Source organism: Pseudorca crassidens, chromosome 18 (genome assembly GCF_039906515.1).
Source record: "Pseudorca crassidens isolate mPseCra1 chromosome 18, mPseCra1.hap1, whole genome shotgun sequence".
NCBI classification, from domain to species: domain Eukaryota; kingdom Metazoa; phylum Chordata; class Mammalia; order Artiodactyla; family Delphinidae; genus Pseudorca; species Pseudorca crassidens.
Genome location: NC_090313.1, coordinates 74,056,864 through 74,081,513, shown reverse-complemented (window position 1 = coordinate 74,081,513; position 24,650 = coordinate 74,056,864). Strand labels below are relative to the sequence as shown.

Here is a 24,650-nt window from a genome sequence, read left to right as displayed (position 1 = left end):
AATTTGTAAAAAACGCAGTACCTGCGAAGTGCGGTAAAATGAGGTATACCTGTAGTGGGCTGGGTTTGGCATCCAGGCTGTAGTGTGTCAGGGAGACCTTTCTGCAGTACAGCGGTGACCGTATCTCTTTTTTCAGCTGTTCACACGTCTTGAGCGCCCCATCCCAGCCCCATTCTCCTGCTCTGCAGTGGCTGGCCCGTGTCCTCTCCTGATGCTCTCTGCACTCCTCTGTTTTCCTCTCTCCATCCCTTCTTCTGCTCATGTGGTTTCCTCTAGGTTTTATGTCTTATTTTATTATAGAAATAATATATACCCTTTGTCAAAAACTTTGAATATAGAAAAATATGAAGAAGAAAGTAATTGTACTTATATTTTTAGCATCCAGCCCAGAGTTAATATTATGGAAATTTTTCTTCCCGTGTGTTTCTTCATATGCATTTTTAAATAGTTGAGTTAATACTGGACGTGAATTTTGTTTTTTCCTAGTAATATCATATTGTAGGCATTTCCTATGCCATCAGTGTTTCAGAAATATTTTAATGGCCACGTAAGATTCTGTTTTGTTCATTTATTCATTGATTTAACAAATTCTGGATACTTACCAGGTGCCAGAAGGTGTAACTCGAGGACTGCAGCAGTGAACAGAGAACTCCTGCCTTTGTGCAACATAGTCTAATGGATGAAATAGACAATAAAAAGATACATGCATAATTGGAAATTGTGATAAGTGTCAGCAAAGCAAGAAGCACAGTGTTTTGAGAAATTGCAACCAGGAGAGTGCTCTATGGGTGGGACAGAGGTGCTTCGGGGCAGCCTCTCTGAGGAAGTGGGAAGAATGCACGGGGAATAACACCAGAAGTCATTCATGGAAGTTGGGTTCTGCTTATTCTACACTATCTTCAATAATGTTGCAATTTGAATCTCTGTACTTATTTGTCTTCTTTCATATTGTTTTCTCAGAATAGATTATTTGAAGTTTAATTATTGGATAAATACATATCCAAACATTTTTTAAGACTGACTTATTTTCCAGAAAATGTGTAGTCATTATTTTCACACTAGAGTTTCTGGAAGGTGCTTCTCTTTGCCACACCCTTGCCGGGATTGAGTACTACCATTATTATTACTCCTCCTCCTATTATTATCATTGCATTTCTTGTACTATTAGTGGAAGGGAACTTTTTTTTTACCTGTTTGCCATTTTGTGACTTGTCATTTACTCAGGTAATAACTGGTGGTCTTAATGGCTGGTTGTTTTCTTGGTAAGCCCTTCTATAAAAACAAATTATTTTTTAATGGTTCCCATGGTATATGTTTATTATGATGGATCTACCTGCTGCTACATAGCTGCTACAGGTCAATTATGAGTTCAGTCACTCATTCAACAATGAGTACTGTGGGACTGTTACATGTCAGCATTGTTCTAGGTGTGGGCAGAAAGCAGTGACAACAGGCAAAAATCCTTGCCCCTGTTTTAGAATTTTAGGATGGAGGTAGGCAAACTTTTTTTTTTTTTTTTTTAGTGAATAAATAAAGCACATGGTCTATTGAGAGAAATCACTAGTATTGAAGAAAATGAGACATTAGAGAAGGGGGAATTTGGGATTTGGGCCAAGAAGGAGGGAGATTCCAATTTTAAATAGGATGGCTGGAAAAGGCCTCCCTGGGCGATGACCTTTAAGCCAGTCCCCAAAGATGGGAGGGAGGGAAGAGCCAGTGCAAAGGCCCTGGGGTGGCAAGAAGGCCAGGGAGGCTGGAGCAGAGTAAGTAGCGGGAAGAGTGGTTGGGGAGGAGAGTAGAGGGGTGGCTGGCATTGAGGGAACTTGCAGAAGGCCTAAGAAGGTCATAAGGATGTGACTGTTAGTCTGAGTGAGAAGACCATTGGAGGCTTTGGAAGTAGGGCAGTGTGATCTGAGTTTTGTGGCGGGTTGAGAGCACGCTCTAAGGGGACAGTTTGTCTGCATATCTCCCTTCCCTTTGCCCCACACATTCTCACTGCCTCTGACTCTCCAAACTTTGATCTCTGTGTCTTCAACTCACTGTGACGGACAGACTGTCTTTGAGTTCCTCCCTCCTGGGCGGTTGTTGTATAGTTTCTGAAAACATTAGTTTTATATATTTTGTTTCATTTTGTAATTGTTTATGGCAGTTTCCATATCAATTAAATCTTTATGGGTGAAGTTGCTTTTACATATTCATCAGAGATTGTTGACGTCAGATGATGTTTGTTGTAGCTAATGAGAAAACTTTCTCTTTTGTGTTTGCTCTTTTAGTTTCAGACTATAATGGTTGTTTGGGGTTTTTTTGTTATTACTTTAAGAATACTTTTAAAATGTTTCTGTATATGGTTGTATTTTGTTTGCAGTTTGTGTTTAATTTTGTGCCTGGCATCACATATTCAGCACGTTGGGATTCTCTGTCACTCTTACCTTGGTTATTCTTAGATCTTTATTTTACGTGGTCACTCGAGGCTCTAAGCAACATCACACTGGCAATGAGAACAGGAGGTAGGAACAGCCCTCAATGCTGCAGCCCGTAATTTAGCGTTCACATTTCCAGACTCAGGTGATGTCCCTCATTCTGAATCCTAAGATCTGGTTTGATATGTGAACTGCATACACTGTATTTTTTTCAGGTCTTAGGTAGGAAAACACTTAGGTCTCCTATAGACAAGTAAACCTGTGACTTAAACTTCGGGAAGAATTCCTGTTGTTTCCACTCCTGTGTTGGCTCTGTGAGTACCATTATGTGTATCATGGCTTTAAAGTGGCTTAGAAGAACCAGATGTGCAATAAGTACATGCTACCCCACAAAGCATATTCTTACACAGTTTCTTTGCTATAAATGAATACTCTTTCCTAAGACCCTTAAAGTCTTACAGATCCTTTTGGTGTTTTTGGCCGTGCCACGCAGCATGTGGGATCTTAGTTCCCCGACCAGGGATCGAACCCGTGCCCCCTGCAGTGGAAGCACGGAGTCTTAACCACTGGACTGGCAGGGAAGTTCCAAAGTCTTACAGATCTTAATGTGATTCTGTCTGCTGAAAAATAAATAAACCTAAGCACTTGCTTACTTCTTAGATAATTTCTGTGTTTTTGTATACAGTGTCTTCTGACTCCACAGTCATGCGTAAACCTATGAAGTTTTACTGTCATCAGGCCTGGGTATGAAACTCAGGATGCTATTTAAGTACTCAAAGTACAACAGCAGGACGGTTACCTCCCTTTAGGTGGACGTAAAATCTGAACTAGTGAAACCTAAGATTGTATATAAAAACAATTCATTATTAGAGCCTTCACATCTAAAGAGTTAAAAAGATAGTTCTTTTCTGTACTGCCTTTTTAGTAGATTTATATGTTTTATGTTCCTTTTTCTGAAAAACATCTCTCACAGCATTATGTAATACATTATGTAAAAAATGTTAACTGGTATACAACATATCAGGATGTAATTTGTTTTCATGAAAATAACTGTACCCAGTGTTGCTGAAAGCGTGACGTTTTTGTGTCAGCCAGTGCACCCTGAAAGAACTATAATATTTTTTGATAGGGATAAAGTGTCAGAATAGAAGTTTTTTAAAGACTAGATGAGAAATACTTTATTCTATAAATAACCAGAGAAGTTCAATCAGGTAGGTTGAGACAGTTTTTCTCAACTTATATTCAGTTTTGTTATGAATTCTGCTTATTAAAATAAATTTTATTTTAGAGTTCAACATACCTCTTTGGTAATTTTTTTCAAAAGGCAGGTTGAATCCTGCCAAATTTTAAAATGTAGGCTATTAAGTTAATGTAATATATATTGAAGAACAAGTAAACTTGATTGGAACAATTTAAAAACACAAGCACAGTAGTGATTGTGGAGAACTCTGAGTGGTCATGATGATGTCAGAAATTTAGCAAATTGTGAGCATATATTCAATATTTCTAAAGGAAGAATTCTGAGGTGAGAGCATTATCCCCACTTTGTGGGGACACAGAGAGTTAAACCAGTGATTACAACAGGAAGAGAGACATACTTGATAGAGACATGCAGAATGCACGTGAGGGGGCTATCCAACTCAGCTCGGGCAGGTTGGGACTCTGGAAAGATTTTCCAAGTGAGGTGAGTTGAATTGAATTTTGCAGGATAAACAGGAGTTTACCAGAAGGGGTAATGGTAGAATGTGTATCTGTCAGAGAAAGGGGTCATCAGTTTGGGCGATTCAGATCCCTCACAGGGACCGATTACTCAGTAGGGAGGACTGGAGGATGCTTGGTAGGGGGGGGCTAGTGATGGACAGTTAGTCATTGGACACATGCGGAGTTTGAGGTTCCTTGGGAACATTCAGGTAGAAATTTCCAAAGGGCAGAAATGGGGACTGGAGAGAAGTTGGAGCCAAAGGTCAGTGTAGGAGTCATTGCCACCTAGATGTGAGTCGAAGCCGTGCAAATGGATGAGCAGGGTCAGGGCGGGAGAGGGAGGACAGAGTAAGGAAGGGGTCAAGAAGAGGACTTTGTGTCCACATTTAAGGAGTAACTGAAGAAAGACGCCTGCAAGAGGCAGGAGACTGCAGGGTGGGTGGGTGGAGGCCATTGGGAAAATGTAGCATTGGAGTCTAAGGAAGGGGGAGCTTCCAAGGTAGAAAATGGTCAAGTCTGTCTCACAGAAGACAGGACAAGGAAAAATGCAAAGAGGCTGGGATCGGAAATTAGGAAGCAGTTGGTGACCTAGTTCTGAATGAGCAATTTTAGTAAAACGTGGGGTGGAAGTCACGTCTTAGTAAGGCTGAGAAGTGAATGAAAAGTGAGGAAGTGGAAGCAATGAGAATAGACCGCTGTTTCTAAAAGTGCACCGGCGGAGGAGAGCCCCGGGTGCTCGCTGCAGGGGAAGCAGGGCTGTGTGTTGTTTTGTTTTTCAGAGCCTGTGTGAGAGGTCGGACTTAGTCGGAATTGTGAGCGAGAGGGAGTGGCCTGGGGAGAGAGGCTGAAGGGTGTGGTGGTATTAACTGTTGGAACATGGTGCCCAGGTGGGTGGCAGACAATGAGATCGCAATCCCATGTGGAGGGTGGACCTTGGAACAGAAGCAGAGCATTGATTCTTGTAAGACAAAGGAAGAGAGAAAGAGAAGAAACACAGAGTGGGTGAGGTGTTGGTTCCTGTGTTAAGAATGAGAGTAAAGAATGAAATATGCCATTTGCAGCAACATGGATGGACCTAGAGATGATCATACTAAGAGCAGTAAGTCAGACAAAGACAAACGCCATGATATCACTTACATGTGGAATCTAAAATATGACACGAATGAACTTATCTGCGAAACAGAAACAGACTCAAAGACGTAGAAATCAAATTTATGGTTACCAAAGGGCAAAGGGGGCAGGGGGAGAGATAAATTAGGAGTTTGGGATTAACAGATACAAACTACTATATATATAAAGAACAAGGTCCTACTATTATAGCGAAGGGAACTATATTCAATATCCTATAATAAACCATAATGAAAAAGAATATGAAAAAATGTGTGTGTGTATATAAGTATAACTGAATCACGTTGCTGTACACCAGAAACTAACACAACATTGTAAATCAACTATACTTCAATTTCAAAAAAAAAATAACAAGTTTTTTGGCATTGCTTAAGTGCCACATTACTATTTTTATCACAGTTTTACTTACTTTCATGACAACTATAGCATCTACCAAGAAAAATTTAAATCAGGTGGGAAAACATCCCTGTAAGACAAACTGATGAATTCCTGAGATGGTCCAAGAGAACATGGCATAACTATGGTTCCTTTGGTGTCTTAATAACACTGGATGACCTTGGGACGAATCTTGGAGGCTTCGGAGGAACCATTAAGTTTGTACTGGTGTTTGTCTTAGTATATCTCTCAATGTCACCCATTTCTACATACTGTTGAAATGGACATTGACAGTGACTATTTTTTTTATTGTGCATTCGGCCAACTAAGCCATCCCATCTTTGACTTACTTTCATTGCAACTGAGCATGCCTAAAATGCCCTGCAGAAACTTATTAAAAATGTAAGTTTCCTTGGCCCAGACCCAGAGAGTCAGCTTCAGGGGCCCTGGGGTGCATCACAGGCGTAACAACTATTCTTCTATTTATTTGGACAAACACTATTAGTATATGTAATGAATACTGAGCACCTACTATGTGTCAAGTTGTTTCAGCACTGAGGATACAACCATGAACAAGATAGAAGAGATCCCACAGGCCGTTATGATGCAGTGTGACTTAGTGCTGGGATGGCAAAGTCTTCTGGGCTCAGAAGAACATAGGAGGGGATCTAACCCCAAGTTGGGGTCCAGGAAAGTTTCTTAGGTGAAGTATGGTACGAAGGAGCAAAGGATTTGAGGTATGGGGGTCAGGGATGAGGAGGTGATGGGAGTGGATGGGTATTCCAGGCAGAGGGAATGCTACATGTGAAGATTGGTATGCTTGGGACATAGGATGTCAAAGAGGGATGAGAAAAAAGACAGAAGATTGTAATGACGTGGTAAGCTGTGTTAAGGAATTGGCCTTTTCTCCTAAGAACAAGATGGTGCTGTTAAAGGATATTAAGCAAGGGACTGATAGGATCACATTTCACTTAAAAAATATCTGTTAGACTGAAGTTTGGAGAATGGATTGAGGTGTATTGAGGTCCTGAGGGACAGGAGTGGGATGGGGTAACAAGGATGGAGACAGGGACCTTTTAAGAGACTGATGCAGGATACCCTAAATGATAGCCAAGGTGGTGGTAGGGTATAGAGAGAAGTAGATAGGTTCTAGGGGGTGACTTTGACTAACCCCCGACCCTGTGAGTCGAGTTCACATCAGAATAGATTGTGGGAAAATCCTTCAAGGATAAAAAGCAAGGAAGAGTAATGGCAGCCCTAACTCAACTCTACAGGCAAAAATCCACTACTAATTCTAACGGGACACAGCTGAAGGGGACGGACCTTGCAATTAGCTGCTCCGTTTATTTGCTTTTTAAAGTGACAGTAAAGGATGAGGATGAATCATCTAGATTTTTTTGTTTTGCCATTTTGACCTTGTTTGATATGGAATCTCAAGACTTCTGTCTGATTTCTCCTTGTATATGAGCACTCATCACAAAGCTTGTCTTCCCGGATTTTTCTATACCATGGAAAGGGGCTGTATCCTTATCTTTATACGTTCTTGTCCTTCCTTAATCCAAAACCATATAAAAACATGATTTCAAAGCATAGGTTCAGAAGTTGGAGAGTATTGAGTGGTTTGGGCAGGTAAAGTCTCAAACCGAAGTGAGGAATGGAATCATGCAGTATGTATTTACTGGACACCCACTGTGTCCCGGGCTTTTGGTTTCAAGATGCCTTTTGCTTTCTCCTGGTGCCTGCCTCTGGGACTTGCAGTCCTACAGCTTCTGTTTGCCTCCTCAGCTTAGATGTTGTTCTTCTGGAACTTCTCTTCGTTCTTTCTCCTGGGATGGATCCACGTGTTTCCTGGTTCATTTTGCTGGAGTACATCCTCGGTAATTTTCTCAGAGAGGGTTCAGGGAAAGCAAACTCACAGAGTTTTTGCCTTTCTGAGACAGCCTTTAGTGTGCATTCACTAGATCAAATATCATTTTCTAGGTTGAAAATGATTTTCTTTCAAAACATGCAGACTTCCACTGTTGCTCTAAAGAAACCTGGTGCCAGTCTGAGAAATATATATATATATATATATATATATATATTTTTTTTTTTTTTTTTTTTGGTAGGAGACCTGCTTTTGTTTCCCTCTGGAAGCTTTAGAATCATCTGTATCCCTGGTGTTTTAATTCTCTGTTTCCTGGAATTTCTATTATTTGATTTTTGGATCTCCCAAAGTGATTACTTGTGTCTCGTTTTTCTCACATGTTTTCTGTTACTTCATTCTTTACATTTTTCATTGTAGACCATCTGACTGGACTTTATTTTCTAACACTTCTCTTGAATTGTTGTTTGGATATTTTTAATTTCCAAGGATGCCGTCTTGGTTTCTGATTGCGTCTTTTCATAGCAGATTGCACTTTCTTTTTTTTTTTTTTTTTTTTTTGCGATACGCAGGCCTCTCACTGTTGTGGCCTCTCCCGTTGCGGAGCACAGGCTCCGGACGCGCAGGCTCAGCGGCCATGGCTCACGGGCCCAGCCACTCTGCGGCATGTGGGATCTTCCCGGACCGGGGCACGAACCCGGGTCCCCTGCATCGGCAGGCGGACTCTCAACCACTGCGCCACCAGGGAAGCCCCGCACTTTCTTTTATTGTTGCCATATCTTCCCAAATTTCTCTAGGGATAATTAGATTTTTTTAAAGGTAGCTTTTTTTTTTTTAACATCTTTATTGGAGTATAATTGCTTTACAATAGTGTGTAGTTTCTGCTGTATAACAAAGTGAATCAGCTATACGTATACATATATCCCCATAGCCTCTCCCTCTTGCGTCTCCCTCCCATCCTAAAGATAGCTTTTGTTTCCTGAATTCTCTCTATATGCTCAGGGGCAGATTTTCTCTTTGTTTTTCTCAATTTTTTTGTTGTTTGTGTTATGCCGGCAGCTTTTCTCGAAGTCTTTGTGATCATTCATGCTTACTATTGAGTTGGATGGGCATCAAGTCCATTTGTTCGGACTCTTTAGGAGTCTGTTTCCCCTAACCCTGGGGCTTGGCACGGGGTAGCCAGGTAGGGGTAAATTCCTGGCTGCTGGACACTGCAGGACCTGATGTGGGAGACAGTGGGGTGGAGGCTACAGTGTCTCCCTCATCATTTCAGCCTCTCGCTCCTCCTTCCTGGGATCGGAGGCTCTGCGGCCCTGGCTGTCCGGCTGGAGGTCAGCACTCGTTTTTCCAGGGCAGCGCGGCTCTCCCGTCTGCTGCAGGCTGCGCTTTCCTCTGCCTGCCAGTCGGGGGCCTCCGTCTCTGTTCCAGAAACTTTCGAAATATCTGGCTCGGTAAGTACCTGTCTCTTGTTCTAGGTTTAAATAGGTAAAGTGCTTAATAGAAGGAAGTCGGTAAATATTAGCTGTTATTACGAATTGTACCTCGTAGAATTGAATTACTCTCACTTTAAGGCACCTTTGGTAAGAAAGGGACAAAGTGCCTGCGTTCTGTCCACCACCGCGAGCTGGCGGCCTCCTTTTCTACTTACCTCTAGTCACCAGCGCCTCTTAGGGCTCTGCTCAGTAGTGTAACATGGTTGTTCCGTCAGTATTGCAAAAGCAGTGTGAGAACTGTGCTTTACATGCGCTCCATGGAAAAGACATGCTAGGTCATCAGAATCTTCTGAGTCTTTTCCTTAGCAAAGAGAGCAAGTGCTTTGCTTTTCCTCTGTTTTGCAGTGCTGAAACCATTATCAGAAAACAGATGATTCAAGTGCATTTGCTCATAAAGATATTGTTCCTTTCGATGAGCCCTGAGCCTCTGATGATTTCCCCGAGAACTACAAATACATATAGGATCCAGGAACGTTCTCCATCCTCACGTGTACCCACAGCAGTTTAGAAGCATTGGTAGGTTTAGAGTCAGTTAAAAGTAATTGACTAACGCTTCTAATTCTGTAAGATGCGCTAATACAAGGTCACCTGTATTTGACGTCTCTTTTTAAACAGCTTCTATTTATAAGCAGATCTGTCCAGCAGAAGTATGACATTGGCAGTATTTACATTACTTGTCCCTGCTGCGAATGTCCTTCTGTTTGTAGCACTCTCTCATGCCTGCTCCCCCACCGACCCTTTCCAGTTCCCTTCTCTTACACAAAGGCTTTGACTAATTTATACACCGACCAATTATGTATAGAGAGGCCAACTCTCCCAAGGCGGGGTTTTTTACTCTAATACAGTGGAAAATATGTCACTGGATATTTGTGAATCTCTGGATTAAATCCAGTCGCTTTAGGTGAGATAACAAGATCTAAACAGAAATGCAAATGCAGATGCTCAGATCCCGGTTATACTCCGATAACGCAAAAATGCTTAGTCTCAATTTTTTAGATAATTATAAGGAAGTAAAACTCAAGATTTGGGCCTCCATTAAAGACACACTGCATACATAGGTTTATTTGGTTTTGCAGATGATTTATTGCTCATTTAGCACAGAGTTCTGTTTTTACCTTTAGACCCATCTCTTTGCAACTCCAGAAACATTAACAAAACCAAACCAAAACAAAAAACTTTCACTAGTTCCCTTTCCAGCCTGGATATTAAATAATGCCAGTGAGCCAGCAATCTCAGTTAAGTTTTTCCCCTGATCATCATTCCCGGATTGTGGACAGACACACCTGTAATGAAGGGAGCAAAAGCACGGGGTCTAAGCCCCCTGCGTCCCTCTGCAGCCTCACCCGTTGAGGTGCCGCGCATCCACCCTGGGCCTTGCTGGGGTTTGCTTTGCTGCTCACAGGGAGTGGCCCACAGGCGGTGCAGCCGCTCTGCAGGAGAGCCTTCCGCGGGGCTCTTCTGACCACAGCGTGCTTCTGTTGTTTCTGCAGTGAGAAGGATCTTCCTAGAGTCCCTACACATTGCTGTGTCTTCAGGTGTGCATGACCCCAGTGGGGCATGGCTTAACCACAGTGGTTCCCTTGGAGGTTTCTCAGGGATGTCGGCCTTTTCTTATTCCTACAACAAAGAAGATTTCTCTTTACTCACCCTCCCACCTTCCTACCACTCCCCCAGCTAATCAGTCAGCCAGACCTGCTGATTTTGTAACTTGAATACATCTACTCCATCCCTGCTCCCAGAATGTCCGGACTTCTCTCCTGATCTGCTGCCCCCCAGCTGACTTCCATACCTCTAGTCCTGACATATCCCAACTCATCCTCTGCTCAGCAGATCAGTCCCTGTCCTCCTTCCTTTAACAGTCTTTTTTTTTTTTTTTAACATCTTTACTGGAGTATAATTGCTTTACAATGGTGTGTTAGTTTCTGCATTATAACAAAGTGAATCAGTTATACATATACATATGTTCCCATATCTCTTCCCTCTTGTGTCTCCCTCCCTCTCACTCTCCCTATCCCACCCCTCTAGGTGGTCACAGAGCACCGAGCTGATCTCCCTGTGCTACGCGGCTGCTTCCCACTAGCTATCTACTTTACATTTGGTAGTGTGTATATGTCCATGTCACTCTTTACTTTGTCACAGCTGACCCTTCCCCCTCCCCATATCCTCAAGTCCATGCTCTAGTAGGTCTGTGTCTTTATTCCCGTCTTACCCTTAGGTTCTTCATGACCTTTTTTTTTTTTCTTCACAGATTCCATATATATGTGTTAGCATATGGTATTTGTTTTTCTCTTTCTGACTTACTTCACTCTGTATGACAGTCTCTAGGTCCATCCACCTCACTAAAAATAACTCAATTTCGTTTCTTTTTATGGCTGAGTAATATTCCATTGTATATATGTGCCACATCTTCTTTATCCATTCATCTGTCAATGCACACTTAGGTGGCTTCCATATCCTGGCTATGGTAAGTAGTGCTGCAGTGAACACTGTGGTACATGACTCTTTTTGAATTATGGTTTTCTCAGGGTATATGCCCAATAGCGGGATTGCTGGGTCATATGGTAGTTCTATTTTTAGAATTTTAAGGAACCTGCATACTGTTCTCCTTAGTGGCTGTATCAATTTACATTCCCACCAACAGTGCAAGAGGGTTCCCTTTTCTCCACACCCTCTCCAACATTTATCGTTTCTAGATTTTTTGATAATAGCCATTCTGACTGGCATGAGGTAATACCTCATTGTAGTTTTGATTTGCATTTCTCTAATCATTAGTGATGTTGAGCATCTTTTCATGTGCCTCTTGGCCATCTGTATGTCTTCCTTGGTAAAATGTCTATTTACGTCTTCCACCCATTTTTTAATTGGATTGTTTGGGTTTTTTTGATGTTGAGCTCCATGAGCTGTTTGTATATTTTGGAGATTAATTCTTTGACTGTTGTTTCATTTGCAAATATTTTCTCCCATTCTTAGGGTTGTCTTTTTCTCTTGTTTATGGTTTCCTTTGCTGTGCAAAAGCTTTTAAGTTTCATTAAGTCCCACTTGTTTATTTTTGTTTTTATTTTCATTACTGTAGAAAGTGGGTCAAAAAAGATGATTTTGCTGTGATTTATGTCAAAGAGTGTTCTACCTATGTTTTCCTCTAAGAGTTCTATAGTGTCTGGTCTTACATTTAGGTCTTTAATCCATTTGGAGTTTATTTTTGTGTATGGTGTTAGGGAGTGTTCTAATTTCATTCTTTTACATGTAGCTGTCCAGTTTTCCCAGCACCACTTAATGAAGAGGCTGTCTTTTCTCCATTGTATGTTCTTGCCTCCTTTGTCATAAATTAGGTGACTGTATGTGTGTGGGTTTATCTCTGGGCATTCTATCCTGTACCATTGATCTATATTTCTGTTTTTGTGCCAGTGCCATACTGTCTTGATTACTGTAGTTTTATGGTATAGTTTTAAGTCAGGGAGCCTGATTCCTCCAACTCCGTTTTTCTTTCTCAAGATTGCTTTGGCTATTTGGGGTATTTTGTGTTTCCATACAAATTGTAAAATTTTTTGCTCTAATTCTGTAAAGAATGCCACTGGTAGTTTGATAGGGCTTGCATTGAATCTGTAGATTGCTTTGGGTAGTACAGTCATTTTCACAATATTGATTCTTCCAATCCAGGAACATGGTATATTTCTCCATCTGTTTGCGTCATCTTTGATTTCTTTCATCCATGTTTTATAGTTTTCTGAGTACAAGTCTTTTGCCTCCTTAGGCAGGTTTATCCCTAGGTATTTTATTCTTTTTGTTGCATTGGTAAATAGGATTGTTTCCTTAATTTCTCTTTCTGATTTTTCGTTGTTGATGTATAGCAGTGCCAGAGATCTGTGCATTAATTTTCTATTCTGCAACCTTACCAAATTCATTGATTAGTTCCAGTAGTTTTCTGGAGGCATCTTTAGGATTTTCTTTGTATAGTATCATGTCATCGACAAACAGTGACAGTTTTACTTCTTCTTTTCCAATTTGTATTCCTTTTATTTCTTTTTCTTCTCTGATTGCTGTGGGTAGGACTACCAAATCTATGTAGAATAAGAGTGGTGAGAGTGGACATCCTTGTCTTGTTCCTGATCTTAGTGGAAATGCTTTCAGTTTTTCACCATTGAGTATGATGCTTGCTGTGGGTTTGTCATATATGGCCTTTATTATGTTGAGGTAGGTTCCATCTATGCCCACTTTCTGGAGAGTTTTTATCATAGATGGGTGTTGAATTTTGTGAAAATCTTTTTCTGCATCTACTGAGATGATCATATGGTTTTTATTCCTTAATTTGTTAATGTGGTGTATCACATTGATTGATTTGCATATATTGAAGAATCCTTGCATACCTGGGATAAATCCCACTTGATCATGGTGTTTAACATGATCCTTTTAATATGTTGTTGGATTCTGTTTTTCTAGTATTTTGTTCAGGAGTTTTGCATCTATGTTCATCAGTGATATTGGTTTATAATTTTCTTTTTTTGTGATATCTTTTTCTGGTTTTGGTATCAGGGTGATGGTGGCTTCGTAGAATGAATTTGGGAGTGTTTCTCCCTCTGCAATTTTTTGCAAGTGTTCGAGAAGGATGGGTGTCAGCTCTTCTCAAAATGTTTGATGGACTTCGCCTGTGAAGCCATCTGGTCCTGGACTTTTGTTTGTTGGAAGATTTTTAATTAATGGTTTCAGTTTCAGTACTTGTGATAGGTCTGTTTATATTTTCTAATTCTTTTGGTTCAGTCTTGGAAAATTGTACCCTTGCAAGAATTTGTCCATTCTTCATCGTTGTCCATTTTATTGGCATATAGTTGTTTGTAGTAGTCTCTCATAATCCTTTGTACTTCTGTGGTGTCAGTTGTGATTTCTTCTTGTTCATTTCTAATTTTATTGATTTGTGCCCTCTCCCTTTTTTTCTTGATGAGTCTGGCTAAGGGTTTAGCAATTTTGTTTATCTTCTCAAAGAACCAGCTTTTAGTTATTGTTTTCTTCATTTCTGTTAAATTTATTTCTGCTCTGATCTTTATGATTTCCTTCCTTCTACTGACGTTTGGTTTTCTTCGTTCTTTTTTCTGTAGTTGTTTTAAGTATAGGGTTAGATTGTTTATTTGAGACTTTTCTTGTTTCTTGAGGTGAGATTGAATTACTATAAACTTTCCTCTTAGAACTGCTTTTGCTGCATCCCATAGTTTTAGATTGTCGTGTTTTCATTGTCATTTGTTTCTATGTATTTTGTCATTTCTTGTTTGATTTCTTCAGTGATCTCTTGGCTGTTTAGTAGTGCGCTGTTTAGCCTCCATGTATTTGTGTTTTTTTACAGTTTTTTCCTGTAATTGATTTCCAATCTCATAGCGTTGTGGTCAGAAAATATGCTTGATACGATTTCAGTTTTCTTAAATTTACCGAGGCTTGATTTGTGATCCAAGATATGGGCTATCCTGGAGAATGTTCCATGAGCACTTGAGAAGAAAGTGTATTCTGTTGTTTTTGGATGGAATGTCCTATAAATATCAATTAAGTCCATCTTGTTTAATGTGTCATTTAAAGCTTGTGTTTCCTTATTTATTTTCATTTTTGATGATCTGTCCATTGGTGAAAGTGGGGTGTTAAAAGTCCCCTACTATTATTGTGTTATTGTCGATTTCCCCTTTTGTGGCTGTTAGCATTTGCCTTATGTATTGAGGTGCTCCTCTGTTAGGTAAACAATATTTACATTTGTTATATATGCATCTTGGATTGATCCCTTGATCATTATGTAGTGTCCTTCTTTGTCTCTTATAATAGTCTTTATTTTAAAGTCTATTTTGTCTGATATGAGAATTGCTACTCCAGCTTTCTTTTGATTTCCATTTGCACGGAATATCTTTTTCCATCCCCTCACTTTCAGTCTGTATGTGTCCCTAGGTCTGAAGTGGGTCTCTTGACTGCATACGTACGGGTCTTGTTTTTGTATGCATTCAGCCAGTCTGTTTCTTTTGGTTGGAGCATTTAATCCACTTACATTTAAGGTAATTATCGATATGTATGTTCCTATTACCATTTTCTTAATTGTTTTGGGTTTGTTATTGTAGGTCTTTTCCTTCTCTTGTGTTTCTTGCCTAGAGAAGTTCCTTTACCATTTGTTGTAAAGCTGGTTTGGTGGTGCTGAATTATGTTAACTTTTGCTTGTCTGTAATGGTTTTAATTTCTCTGTCGAATTTGAATGAGATCCTTGCTGGCTAGAGTAATCTTGGTTGTAGGTTTTTCCCTTTCATCAGTTTAAATATGTCCTGTCACTCCCTTCTGGCTTGCAGAGTTTCTGCTGAAAGATCAGCTGTTAACCTTATGGGGATTCCCTTGTATGTTATTTGTTGCTTTTCCGTTGGTGCTTTCAGTATTTTTTCTTTGTATTTAATTTTTGATAGTTTGAGTACTATGTGTCTTGGCATGCTTCTTTTTGGTTTTATCCTGAATGGTACTCTCTGTGCTTCCTGGACTGGATTGACTATTTCCTTTCGCACCTTAGGGAAGTTTTCGACTATAATCTCTTCAAATATTTTCTCAGACCCTCTCGTTTTCTCTTCTTCTTCTGGGACCCCTATAATTCGCATGCTGGTGTGTTTAATGTTGTTCCAGAGGTCTCTGAGTCTGTCCTCAGTTCTTTTCATTCTTTGTTCTTTATTCTGCTCCCCAGCAGTTATTTCCACTATTTTATCTTCCAGCTCACTTATCCGTTCTTCTGCCTCCGTTATTCTGCTATTGATTCCTTTTAGAGTATTTTTAATTTTAGTAATTGTGCTGTTCATCACCGTTTGCTCTTTAGTTCCTCTAGATCCTTGTTAAATGTTTCTTGTGTTTTCCCCATTCTGTTTCCAAGAATTTGGATCATCTTTACTATCATTACTCTGAATCCTTTTTCAGGTAGGTTGCCTATTTCATCTTCATTTATTTGGTCTTGTAGGTTTTTACCTTGCTCCTTCATCTGTAACAAAGTGTTTTTTTGTTTCTTTTTTTTTTTTTTTTAATGGGTGGTGCTGTATTCCTGTCTTACCGGTTGTTTGGTCTGAGACGTCCAGCAGTGGAGTTTGCAGGTAGTTGGATAGAGCTGGGTCTTGTTGCTGAGATGAGGACCTCCAGGAGGCCTCAGTCTGATTGATATTCCCTGGGATCTGAGGTTCTCTGTTATTCCAGCGGTTTGGACTCAGAGCTCCCACCACAGGAGCTCAGGTCCAACCTCTGGCCTGGGAACCAAGATCCCACAAGCTTTGTGGCGCATTAAAAAAAAAAAAAAAAAGGAAGGAAGAGAGCTTCCCTGGTGGCGCAGTGGTTGAGAGTCTGCCTGCCGAGGCAGGGGACATGGGTTCGTGCCCCGGTCCGGGAAGATCCCACATGCCGCGGAGCGGCTGGGCCCGTGAGCCATGGCCGCTGAGCCTGCGCGTCCAGAGCCTGTGCTCCGCAACGGGAGAGGCCACAACAGTGAGAGGCCCGCATACCGCAAAAAAAAAAGAAGGAAGAAAGAAAAAAAGTAGCAGTATGATATGAAAGAATAAAAATCAAAATAAGATTAGAAAGATCAGGAAAAATAAAACTATTTGAAACAACTGCAACAAGGTAAAATAAAACCACAACAGAAAAAAGAAAAAAAAAAAGAGAGGGTGGGGAACAAGCCAAAAGGAGAGATCACTGGTCGCTGGGGTTTCCTCCCATCGCCTTAGGTGTCCGTGGTCCCCCCCCCCCGGTGCATGGTAGGTGCCCTCATTGTGAGGAGACGCGAATTCTGTGTCCTCCTAGTACACCATCTTGACTCCCCATTTACATTCTTAAAGTTTTTATCTTACTGCCTCAGATGTCAAGAATGTTGGACAATGATGGATGGACCTTTATCAATACAGTATTGAACCATAAGGCACTGTAATCTGATTTTAGTTGATTGAGGTATTCTAGCATTACAAAGTCATTTTTAAAGGAGAATCAATACAAAAGGAAAAGCGGTGAGAATAAATACAGCTTTTCATGTTTCCTCTAAATGTGAAGATGTGCATTCTTCAGAGGATTCATCTTTCAAAAGAAAAACGGTATTACTCTGAAAGAGCAACACATCTTTTAAGCACTTAATAGCAGCAAAATCCCTTTTGTTGTTCACACAGGAATTTGTATCTTTTTTTGGGCAAAATCTTGACAGAATACAGAGCCTTGATAAAAATAAAAGAAGTGAGCCACGTAAGCTCCTTTGCATGGGATTTGAATATTTGATCCTAGAGGTTTTTTGTTAAAATCTTCATTAATTTTCAAAGTTATTTAATTTCCCCATTATGGTCATATTCATCTGGAAGGGTCTTTGATCTGCTGTAGAGAACATTTCTTCCATCTGCCGGTTAGAAGGGGTTTTTGTGGAGGACTCACGACGACAGACCGAGTCCTCTGTCTGTCACAGGCCCTTTGGAAGTTGAAGATACTGATAGAGATTGGGAATGTCATCATTGCTCCAGCTCAGTGTAAGCCTGTTCCTGAACTGAAGACAAGATTTATTCTTTTTAAAAAAAGTTTTGTTTTAATATGACAGCTGTGTTGACACAATTCATATAGTAGATAGAATTCACCCTTTTAAAGGATACAGTTCAGTGGTTTTTAGTCTGTTCACACAATTGTGTGACCATCACCACTATCAGTTTTAGAACATTTTCATAGAAACCCTATGCCTGTTGTCAGGCCCTCCCCATTTCCTCAAACTCCAGCCCCTGGCAAGCACTAACCTACTTTCTGTCTCTATAGATTTGCCTATTCTGGACATTTCATATAATTGAATCATACTGTGTGCAGCCTTTTGTGTCTGGCTTCTTTCACTTGCCTTAATGTTTTCAGGGTTCATCCATGTTATAACGTGTATCAGTAGTTCCTTTCTTTTTGTAGCGGAAAAATATTGCAGTGTATTGACCCTCCACATCTTGTTTATCCATTCATCAGTTGATGCACATTTGTATTGTTTCTACCTTGTGTCTCATGAATAATGCGGGTTTCTTTCTCTCTCTCTTTCCCCCTCCACCCACCCGCAGTCATTTTTTCCTTTATTGTTTTTACTGGGGGCGGGGTGTCTCTCTAATCTGCTTGTATTGATGACGTTCTTCCAGAGAGCTTCAGCTCAGCATCGTCTGGGGTGGGGCCTCCCCGTGGCAGTGGTTGCTTTATAAGATTTCAGGACCCTGGGCTTCAGTAGGGTTTGAATTAACTCCTTTGCTGTCCCCAGAGACGCCGTGGGTGTTTTTCTGTATAACCCTGAGATCAGGATTTCTGACAGAGGTACAGGCGGCAGCAGAGACATTTCAGGGTCCTGCTGAGACATCTGCTCTTGGGAATGTAGACCTCAGCGCTCACATGATGGCTTTTTTTTTTGGTCTTGTTTTCCCCTTAGTGACTGCTTTTTCATGAGTGACCACCCAGTGGGCCTGCATATAGGACAGGGTAGTCTTTCCCCTGAACCAGGGATCAGTCACAACTCCATTCCAAGATGTACACATAGGTCCAGGCGAAGCTACGTGACCCAAGGCCCACTCCAATCCCATAATCCTGCTCCTAAAAGCCAATTGATGACTGACACTTCCACCTTAGGTCGGGGAAGTCTGTGTAACGGAGGTTCTGTAGGACTCATTAATGCAGCACAGAGCCCCACGGCTCAAAGCACCAGCTAACCAGCCAGCAGCAGCATGAAGCGCGTGCTCGCTATTAGTCAGCAGAGCTAGTTAGTAAGCAAGGCGAGAAGAAAGACTCCCTGTGGTGGTGGTCACTGTCTCAGTATCCTGATCACAGCACCTATTGTCGTGGCCACCCTGGAGAGGCAGTGATACCGACCAGGGTCCTTGGCCTTCCACAATCAGTAGAAATTGACTAGAGCCCAGGCAAGAAATTCAGGCAAGGCTTTATTGGGGCCCCTGCTGCAGCAGAGGGGAGCGAGAACACCACAGGTTCCCTTGCTCGCTCCCTGAAGAGGGACTGGCTGGTTCCTTATATGGGGTAAGAGCAGGGGTGTGTCAGGCTGGAGGGGTGACTTAGGGGTTTTGCCCGTCCCTTTGGTGGTGTCGAGTGCAGGAGGGCATGCACAGTCCCGTGCTTTGGCTCCCGACACCCTGTTTTTGCTCCCAGCTCTTCAGAAGTGGCAGTTGGGTTTTTTGGGTCTTTCTGTGTCTTCTTGTCTATGATTTGCCCCAAGTGCACATGCACACAGTTATTTTTAGTCCCTTATCGTTTCTTTGTATTGTTACCTGAGGAATGTGTGTCCAGGTACAAGCCCTGCAGCAAAGGGCCCCAGGTCCCAGCCTGTCTCAGTAGGAGGGACCCCCACCCCCAATTTGTTTTGGATGTCAAGACTGATGATGCCATACACAAAGCAAGAGGGTATGAGGAAGTTCATTACTCACATAATTGAGGTCTCTGGGGAGAGATCGGCAGGCCTCTCAAACATGCCTGGCATGGCTTGAGAGAGCCAGGAAAGGACACTGGCTCAGCTCTTTTTTACTGTTGTTAGAGGTTAGAGGTGGGATGGGGCAGGGTTCAGTGGAAGTGGTAGGGGCCTGTGTAGTTTGAATCTCCTCCCAGCGGCAAAGGAGGGAGCACTGGGCTTAAGTTCTTTCCAGCTTTCTCAGACGTGGGACAGAGGGGCATGGGGAGCACAGAAGTGGGTGCAGCGTTTGAAAGTTGACAGCTGTGATCAATCAAACATTGAAAAAAGAGAGTCTGACCCTTTATTACAGTTCCTGAGTATTTTATTCTTTTTGTTACTATAGTAAGTGAAATTTTCTTAACTTCGTTTTGGGATTATTCATTGCAAGTGTATAGAAATACAATTGATTTTCATGTATTGAATCATGTATTAGTTCTAATAGTTTTTTAGTAGATTTTATAGGATTTTTTTTTTAATATACAAGTTCGTGTCGTCTATAGCTAGAGAAAGTTTTGCTTTTGTTTCCCATCTGTGTGCCTTTTATTTTATTTTCTTGCCCAATTGCCTTGGCTAGAAACTTCCATAAAATGTTGAATAGAAGTGGTGAGAGCAGACATCCTTGTCTTGTTCCTGATTTGGGGGGGAAGCATTCAGTCTGTTTTCCTTGAGTATGATGTTAGCTGTGAGTTTTTCCTAGATACCCTTATTAGGTTGAGATTATTTTCATTTTTTCCTAGTTTGTTAGGTGTTTTATCATGAAGTACTGTTGGAATTTGTCAAGTGATTTTTCTGCATCTATTGAGATAATTGTGTGGGGTTTTTTTTTATTCTATTAATGTAAGTACATTGACTGATTTCCATGTTAAACCAGTCTTTCATTTTGGGGATAAATCTCACTTGGTCATGGCATATAATCCTTTTTATAGGTGGCTGGTTTCAGTTTGCTGTATATATATATATATATATATTTTTTTTTTTTTTTTTTTCTTTTTGCGGTATGCGGGCCTCTCACTGTCGAGGCCTCTCCCGTTGCGGAGCACAGGCTCCGGACGCGCAGGCTCAGCGGCCATGGCTCACGGGCCCAGCCGCTCCGCGGCATGTGGGATCTTCCCGGACCGGGGCACGAACCCGCGTCCCCTGCGTCGGCAGGCGGACTCCCAACCGCTGCGCCACCAGGGAAGCCCCAATGTACCCTACATTTTTTTTTTTTCTTGGCGGTACGCGGGCCTCTCACTGTTGTGGCCTCTCCCGTTGCAGAGCACAGGCTCCAGACGCGCAGGCTCAGCGGCCACGGCTCACGGGCCCAGCCGCCCCGCGGCATGTGGGATCTTCCCGGACCGGGACACGAACCCGCGTCCCCTGCGTCGGCAGGCGGGCTCCCAACCGCTGCGCCACCAGGGAAGCCCTGCAGGTGTATTTTGATGAGGATTTTGCATCTACAGTAGATATCAGTCTGTAGTTTTCTTTTCTCTTGATATTTTTGTCTGGTTTTGGTATCAAGGTAATATTGTCCTCACAGAATGAGTTTGGAAGTGTTCTCTTCACCCCTCCCCCCATTTTTGGATAACTTGTGAAGAATTGGTATAAATTTTTCTTTAAATGTCCGACATGATTCACTAGGGAAGACATTTGGGCCTGGACTTTTCTTTCTGGGAAGTTTTTGAATTATGAATTCCATCTTTTTGTTATAGGTGTATTTTCTATTTCTTCTTGAGTAAGTCTTCATAGTTTGTGTCTTTCTGGAACTTTTCAGTCTCACTAGATTATCTAATTTGTTGAGATATAGTTGTTCATTAATATTCCCTTATAATTATTTTTGTTTCTGAAGAATGAGCTGTGATGTCCCCTCTTCCATTCCTAATTTAAAAATTTGTCTTCCCTTTCTCTTGTTTAGTCTAGCTAGAGGTTTGTCAACTTTGTTGATCTTTGTAAGAACCAACTTTTGATTTCATTGATTCTCTCTATTGTTTTTCCATTCAGTTTCATTTATTTCCATTGTCTTATTTATTATATCCTGCTTTCTGCTTGGTTTAGGTTTAGTTTGCTCTTTTCTTTCTTCAATGTCTTTAGGTGGAAGGTTGCTTTATTGATTTGACATCTTTCTCCTTTTTTAATGTAGGCATTTATAGATATAACTTTCCTTCTAAGTACTGCTTTAGTTGCTTCCCATAAGCAACAAAAATTTTAAAAAAAGGAATAAAAACCCCAGGAGATTAATATTGGGACAATACGATTAACTAGACTACAGAACTTAGTCTGATTTCACTCATTTTTACAGGCACTCCTCTGTGTGTGTGTGTGTGTGTGTGTGTGTGTGTTTGTACATGTATATTTACTTCTATGAAATTTTATCGTGTGTTTAGAGTTGTGTTAACACCACTTAAATCCATTAACATTTCACTTCTGGAGAGAATTAGAGCTTGTACTTAGAAACTAATTCAGTCCTGTGTAACCCAAGCATGGAAATAAATCATAGATAACCCTTGTAAGGCTAAAGTCAACTTGACTAGGCTGAACAGGCTTGATATCAGGCATCTACAGAGAAGGGGGTCTACAGAGCTGAGTCAACCATAGTCCTTTGAGAAGGGATAGGGAGTATCAGGGAATCACAGGTGACATGTTTAAGGAGACAGGGGCAGGATTCAAAAATGGGCAGAAATCCAGGGAGCAGGAATTTGCCGAATGTAGTTGATGGTAGTGCAACCCACAAGGATCTTAATATGTTGTCAAATGGAGGTGAATTTCTTATGGCTTTTCTTTCCAGTTGCTGTGCATAATGAATGTGAATGGGTAGGACTAGCTCAGAGGAGCAGAGTTGTGATGGACAATTTTGATTTCAAATATACAGTACAGTCAATAGCAATGTGTTCCAAAACCAGGTACAAGAAAAATGGTGTCATTACTTTGTTACAGAGTCTCATCTCCTATGTATTCAGACCTTGATGCTACTCGATTATGTCACCAGCACCTGTCTCTGCCAAGGTATTGCTGGGCCCTAATTCTGCTGTTAAAGGTCAGGGAGGGTAAGTTGGACAATGGTAGATTGGCAATGACCATAAACTGTCTCAGCAATGAAAGTACTGAATCTGTGTGTATTGCAGGGCTGAACGTTCGTTGGAACGTTAGATGAAAAAACAGAAACAAGCAAAAAACAGAAAAGAAACAGGAAAGGAATGCACTTGTATCATTTCAATCTTTTTAAATTTAATGATGCTTATTTTATAGCCTAATATTTAGTTTATCCTGGAGAAGGTTCTGTGTACACTTGAGAAGCATGTATATTCTGCTGCTGTTGGGTGGAGTGTTTTATACATGTCTGTAGGTCTCGTTGGTTTATAGTGTTTGTCTTCTGTTGCCTTGTTGATCTTCTGCTTAGTTGTTCCATCATTGAAAGTGGGGTATTAAAGTCTCCAAATATTATTTTGAATTGTTTATTTCTCCTGTCAATTCTGTAAGCTTTTGCTTTGTGTATTTTGGGACCCTGTTTTAGATGTATATATATTTACAGCCGCTGTATCTGCCTGATTTACTGACTTTGGATCATGATAAAATATCCCTCTTTATCTCTTTCTTGTTGTGAAATGTGTTTTTTCTGCCATCAGTATAGCCACTCCAGCTTTCTGCTGGTTGTTCTTTGCATGATATGTCTTTTCCCATCCTTCTGCTTTTAAACTAATTGTATGTTTGAATCTAAAATGTCTGTCCAGCAGACAGCATATGTTTCAGTCTTGTTTTTCATCCAGTCTGTCACTCTCTGCCTTATGACTGGATTGGTTGGTACATTCACGTTTAATGTTACTGTTGATGTAGTTGGATTTACATGCGCTATTTTGCTATTTGTTTTCTGTCTGCCTCATGTCTTTTTTGTTTCTCTACTCATTACTGCTTTCTCTTGCACTGAGTAAGTATTTTCCAAGGTAGCATTTTAATTCCTGTAGTGATTTTTTTCAGTATATTTTTTTGAGTTATCTTCTTACTGATTGCTCTTGGGCTTACCATGTCATCTTAAATTATCAGAATCTACGTAATATTTATACTAATGTCAGTGGGATACAGAAATGTTACTCCTATTTAGCTCTATTCCATCTTTCTCCTTTTTACATCCATGTCTGTTACAAACCCAGTAATACATATTTTTAGTTATTACTTCATATAACTTTATGTCTTTTAGAGAAGCAGAGAACAATAATTCTAAGGCATTGACATGACATTTACTTTCTGATACAGAGGGGCCAATATTACTCGTTAAACAGTGATTATTTCTTCTTTGTCCTAGTTGAACATTTTTTTTCCAAGCGTTAGAACAGACCTGAGTTGGGAATATTCGCAGCACCAGCTCCCTGTCCCCTCTTCCCTTTGCACTCACCTGATTCCTCCCCTTCCTAGTCCTGACCTAGACGTCAGGAAACCACAGTTGTACAGATTCTGCCATCACCTGGACATACGAGTGACCATGGCCTCACTCTCGGGGGAGCTGCTGCTAGAGGAAAGGGCACTGCAGGCCCAGCCTGGCATCTGTTGGTTCTTGATGTATTTCCACACGTAGATGCTTTCTAATATGTAGACTCTTCACTGATTTTTTAGACCTTGAATTTTTTTTACAGATAGCCCATTTTAATTTTAATCTGCAACCTGGTGGAGCTTTCAGTAGATAATGAAGAGTTGCCTGACTGTAGTGTAAGAACAAGCACTCACAGTAGATGTGGCTGCAGTGAAAGTTGTTAAATGGCTCGACTAGGACAATTATACAGAATAGCAGGACGCTTGGCCCTTTTTCCTTTTAAATGTCATATTAAAGAGCATTTGTGGGCTTCCCTGGTGGCGCAGTGGTTAAGTAAGAATCCACCTGCCAATGCAGGGGACATGGGTTTGAGCCCTGGTCCACGAAGATCCCACATGCCGCAGAGCAACTAAGCCCGTGTGTCACGACTACTGAGCCCGCGCTCTACAGCCCGTGAGCCACAACTACTGAGCCCGTGCACCACAGCTAGTGAAACCCACGTGCCTAGAGCCTGTGCTCCGCAACAAGAGGAGCCACCGCAATGAGAAGCCCGCACACTGCAACGAAAAGTAGCCCCCGCTCGCCGCAACTAGAGAAGGCCCGCGTGCAGCAACGAAGACCCAACGCAGCCAAAAATAAATAAATAAATGAATGAATTTATAAAAAACGAGCATTTGCGTGTTGATAATGTTCTGGTTCTATCTGATATTGAGAGAATTCTCATAGGGTTGGGACGATCGTC

At 41.2% G+C, this 24,650-nt stretch overlaps 1 protein-coding gene across 9 annotated transcripts in view; it reads left to right on the top strand.

Annotated features, from left to right (window-relative positions):
• The window catches only part of MTUS2 (microtubule associated scaffold protein 2), a 494,370-nt gene that overhangs the window by 176,167 nt on the left and 293,553 nt on the right, over nt 1–24,650 (top strand). The window lies entirely within an intron of this gene.